Source organism: Pogona vitticeps, chromosome 1 (assembly GCF_051106095.1).
Source record: "Pogona vitticeps strain Pit_001003342236 chromosome 1, PviZW2.1, whole genome shotgun sequence".
Classification (NCBI taxonomy): domain Eukaryota; kingdom Metazoa; phylum Chordata; class Lepidosauria; order Squamata; family Agamidae; genus Pogona; species Pogona vitticeps.
The window spans coordinates 206116709-206122389 of NC_135783.1; the positions used below are offsets into that span (position 1 = coordinate 206116709).

Sequence of the window (5681 nt, forward strand, 5' to 3'; positions counted from 1 at the left end):
GGTGATGATATCTTATTTATTTATTTATTTATTTATTTGTTTGTTTGTTTGTTTGTTTGTTTGTTTAAAACACTTAAATCCAATGACCCCTGAAAACAAAATTAAATTCCAAGAAAATGAAATGCCCCCCAAAAAGTAACATTTAATGATTTAGTTGCAAGTGAATTTTAAGACGCAAAAGAAATATAAAAAGGGCATAAAAACAAATGCAGGAACTAAAAATTTCAAGACAAAAAGTCTGAAACTGAATTAAAATTAGAGGAAAATATATATTCATGCACACTGTAAAAAGGCTGCAGCCATCTTCACAGGTTTGGCTTGCTCCATCGCCCCCCTACCGCCCCCTTCTGCTCTAGCGCCCCCATGTCGCCCCTTTTCGTTCTACCGCCCCCCTGAAAAATGAAATCGCCCACTGGGGGGCATTATCGCCCAGGTTAAGAACCACTGCTCTAGATCAGTGGTTCTCAAACTGGGCTCCCCAGATGTTCTTGGGCTGCAGTTCCCAGAAGCCTTCACCGCTTGCTGTGCTGACCAGAATTTCTGAAAGTTGCAATCCAAGAACATCTGTGGAGCCCGGTTTGAGAACCACTGTTCTAGATCATCTCCTTCTCTGCCCGAACACATTGTGACCCTACCTTTTCTTAATGAGGTTTGATTTTCATTGATGTTGTTTATTTCCTTTTCATTTTATGTCTGCCTGTAAATAGAAAAAGAATATTGTTTTTAAAAATTGCTCATGTCAGTTTAAGCTATTAACTCAACAAGACACTTCGCTGAGGAATCTTCAAACCTTGAGAAATTATTTGCGAGAGCAATTCTGAACCAATTTTTACTGGGCCCAGACAAAGAAGCCTGATTTTTCAAGATGGATTCCATGTTCCATGTCCCCCAATTTCTCAGTGTCTTCACAATCGTCAATGGGGCTTTTATCGCTGCTCCACATGATGTACTGCAGGGAGCTTCTGGGGAATGGTCCTGTGATTTAACATACAATTTTCTGGATCTCCTATTGTGGGCCAAGCTTTGTAATGCCCAGGATGACCCTGAGCATAATATACATAATATTTGTTGGGAATTTGGTCATTGTGAAAAGACAGAACTATGTATTCATGTAATTTGACTTTATCACTTGCTAGCAATATAACTTTTCTGGTGATCATACTGTAAGGAAGATGGATAACACTATGGATGGCTGTGGATACATGCATTAATATACTAGGATCTCAATGACTGGGTTCTACAGGCATTAAGAAGATTGTTCTGGAATATGTTCTGCCCTGGTGGAGTCATAATTTTTACTGATAAGTTTCAAGACTCTTTGGATGGTAGAATGAGTACAGCCTTTAATATTCCACATTTTGGAATCTATAAAAGGGCTCCAACGGTCAAACTGTGTATCTCTGACAAGAGCAGAATTTATGTCTATTGTCTTGGCACTTAAATGGGTCAAGGGCGTGAGTCCCGATAATATTTTTCTTTTGCCATATTCTCTTTTAGCCATTCAGACTGGAGGGACCAATTTGTACTAGCAGAGTGATTGGTGAAATTTGTTCATTGGACTCAATTTTATGAGAATTTGGGTTTGTTCTTGCTGGATACCTAGCTCTTGTTGGGACAAAGAGAAATGAACAAGCCAACTCAAGTGTGAAAAGCAGCCTTGCAAAACTCAGACATTGGCATTTCTCTGCCCTTACCTCAAAGTGAAGACAAGCATTTTTTTTTCCAGAAAGAAATGAGATGTAAGTGGCAGAAGTGGTGGCAACTACAGTAGATAAAGCTAACCATAGTTAGTTTTAGCCTAACCCCTTTTGTCCCACTCTTCAGGTTTTCCAAACCTTTCATCAGGAAAGTTGTTCACACCAGGTCTTCCTTGTTCAGGTATGGTCTACACTTTGTGCAACCCATCAAGTTTTCCTTTTGTCTGCATGCTGTGCTGCCCGTAGCAATCTTTTCAGCACTGGGCAAATAGATTCTGATATATGTGATGTGTGTGGAATGCAAGAGACAGTAGATCATATCTCATGAGATTGTCCAAAGCATAGTGAGGAAGGAGTACCTCTCTCTATTCTTGTAAGTAAAGATATTATGGGTGGTAATTTGGGGCACCTATTACAGGACTGTAATGTATGGAATGTAGTCTTAGGTGGATACAGGTTTCTTTTGCAGGCTGTAATTTGGTGAGTCATTTATTATCAACCTCCTTCTCTCACCCCCCCTTTTCTCTCTCCTCCCTTTTTTCTCTCTTTTATTTCCAGATCTTTTGTTTGTTTAGGAGTCATCTGCAGGTGGCTGCAAAGGGGCCTCTGGCCCTGCTTCACCATTAAAGAGGAGGAGGAGATTTCATTCCAGTGAGGCACATGTACAGTATCACTATACACTGCTCGAATCTTAAGCTGCCTCTGGCCTTTCACCATACCTTGTCTAAAGAATTTTCGGGGAATACAGATTCCAATGTGACATTTACCTGGGACACCCAAGGCTGGAAACCACCGGGATAGCATAACCAGAGAATTGCTGTCCACTCACCATAGAGCTTCCACTTCCAAACTAAGAATGAGTCCAAGAACTCTAATGTAATCATGGCAGCCTCAACTCCTTCTCCTCTGCTGCCCCCAGTTCCTTTGCCCTGCACTGTGGCAAGCTGGACTTTACTCACAGAAAGTGTATCGGATGAGACAGGTTATATAGCTAGAGAAAGACCAGAGGGGGAGCCCCAGTAAGATTACTAAATAGATACTGCTGGCTTGAGGCAGCTGGCCAAAAAAAAGTCACACGGGTTAGGAAGCAGTCTGGAAATAAGACAAAATCATGGAGAACAAGGAGAGCTATTATGTAGCTTTTGGATACCAGTCCCCAGGGAATAACAGCAGGAGCGCTCACCTTCTTGCTTGCAGGCTCTTCACAAAGATTAGGCTGGTGACTGGGGAAATGCAACTCTGGATCAGATCAGCATTTTGGGACTGATCCAGCAGGATTCGTCATATTTAACCACAATGTGGCTCCTAACAGTATTGATTCAACAGGAAATAGGAAGCCATCCCAGACTACTGTCATCTGCCTTTAGAAGATCTCCCAGCCCTTTTGTGTGGGTTGTCCCAGTAACAGGTGTGCCACGTATTTGGAAAGCAATAACCTCTACCTCTCATTCACTGAGGGTGAAACTACAAAGCAGAATTAGCTGTAATCGGATCTTCAGTGCATCTATGCTTATACAGAAGGGGAAAATGGTGCTCTAATCTCAGTTGCAGCTGGAGGAAGTAGATTAACTTTTCCTTCTTTCCTCTTCCCCAATAACCCTTCCTCTGGGGGAAAAAAAACAAGTTATCTGTCTTATACCTGTGGGTATCTTTAACTGCAGTTTTGATGCAGAGTTTTCTGTTGCCCTACAAGCTGTGCAAGCAGCCACATGACCAGACCTTTCTACATGGCCACAGTGATTCCGCATGCACCTTTACAGGGGCAATAAACTGAACTGTGTCCTGGCCATTGTTCTGAAGTAGGGGTGCTTTGCCCCCTGAAATCCTGCATTGATTTTTCTTTGTTTTAATGCACACAGACAGATACACTCGCAGCAAGGTCTGCTGTTTTGGAGGTTCTTGGGTTGGCAGGATATAGTTCTATATGGCATGTAGTTCCAAGAGGGTATGTGTACAGTTCAAAACTGAAGAGATGCAAAAATTATTTCATATTAGCTGATGGAATAAAATAAGTGGTGGATAACAATGTGAAAAGTAAATGGAATGATCACATCCTCTCCTAGAACCTCTGATCAGGATCAAAAGTAGCCCTTTTCTTCTCCCTGTCAGCTGACAGGGCTACTCCACACAGGCCATATGGCAACTCTTTGCAACACCCTTACCAAAGGCTGCAAGATAAAAGGCATTGCTCTGGGATCCTCCCTGAGAAATCTCAGTATTGTGAGTTGTCACTAATGTGATACACATTAATGTTGTCAAATACCCAGTTCTAAGAACGCTCCCAACACTGTGTACAGGCTTTTAAAATGTCACTAAAATATGATGCTGAGGTTCCTATCACCTGTGTGTTTAACACTAGTGTTGTTACAGAACTGTGTTCTTGTGGCATATCCTGTATGCACACTGTAACATTCAGCTCTGCTCTCACCTGTCCGTCACAGCTGGGCAGTGGAACATCAGCCAATGAGGGGACGGAGGGTGGTACAGAAAGAGGAGGAGCTGAAATATAAAAGGAGTGTGTGAGGTGTGAGGGGTAGATGAAGAGATAGAGAGATTGAGAGTTAGTGATTAGCATGTTAGTAGGCCTGTGAGCCAAATAGTCAGTGAGGGAAAAGTCTGTGTGTGCTATAGTGAATGAGAAACCGTGATTTACAACTTGATTAACTACCTGTGATTTACCCATTTTCTTTTGTTAAATCAATAAACAAGTTTTGTTTTGGAAGAAACACTTGTCCTTTTTAAATATAGATTATAATTGGTGGCAGGAGTTGAAGAGGAAGAGTAGTGAGCACTCCTGGAGGCCTGAGTGGATAGAGGCTTCAGAATGGCCCGCTACACACACATTATGCTCACAAACGACTACCCTGCTTTGCCTGACCTCACACACACAAATTTGCAGACACCTTGCATTTACGTGAGCTTCCCTTGAAAGTCTCATTTCTAACACATCCTATTCTAAAATATACATGTTTTACTGCCTCTTTTGAGTAGAGATGTTGCAAGATTTATAAAATCTGACAGAGTGCACAGTCTCAAAAACTTACATTATTTAGGCGTTTAAGTCTGAGATCGAAAGTCCTCTATATCCCTACGGCACAAACAATGGTAACTTTAAAGAGGAAAGTGGTGGAGTGCAACGCCACATCAGACCACTGTGTGGTAGTAAACTACTATCTTTGCTCATTCGTCCTACTGGAACCTTTTAAAAAGAGGAATGAAGCTTCATGTTGTGCCTAGCTAAATTAAAGCTCATGCTTTGTGGCACATTCTTTATTTCACATTCAAATTATCTTTTACAGTTATTTTAAAATTCTATTACTCCACTGGTTCGATCTTTGACAGTAAGCCAAGATATACAAATTAGTGGCCAAAATTTTCTTGCACGGTTGTGTCAATGGGATAACTTTTGGAGACAACTTGCACCAAGTTAAGAAATCACCATAGACATGACCAGTTGTACACAGAGTTATAGAATTCATTATGCAATTGATTATGTCTATGAGGATTTTCTAAACTGGGGCAATTTGTCTCTAAAGGTTATGCTGTTATCGCTTCTTGGCCTTTTGGCTAAGATCAAGTGTAGTATCAAGTATAGTTACGCTGTTTGTGTCATGCCAGCATAACTAGGGAAGAAGATTTAGGCCAATAAACAAGTTTTATAAATTAATTTGTTGTAAAGACAGGCAAAACAAAATCCATCAGCACTCTAATATGAAAATTTTGAAACATTTCTTTTGATTTTTACTGATTAAACCTAAATAAGTATCCAAAATCAGAATAGCCACTCGGACCAATTCATTTATAATACAATGAATAAAGGCAGCACTTTTCAAAAAGGCATTTCATGAGTCTGCATTACCAAATTAGCACTTTCACTAGTATCAGATACTTTAATACTAGCCAGCACCAGAGCAGGGATATGAATTTCACAGCTTCTCGCTCTTGGAGAGAAATGGTGGGGGTTGAGGTAGACCTTTTTTCTCC

The 5681-nt window shown here is 40.9% G+C and overlaps 1 non-coding gene across 1 annotated transcript; it reads left to right on the forward strand.

Moving 5' to 3' along the window:
- Window positions 1–5244: 5244 nt before the first annotated feature.
- LOC144586209 (U2 spliceosomal RNA) lies at window positions 5245–5427 on the forward strand. Its single transcript, XR_013540944.1, has one exon. It is a non-coding gene; the product is annotated as a U2 spliceosomal RNA (small nuclear RNA).
- The last annotated feature ends 254 nt before the right edge of the window (window positions 5428–5681 follow it).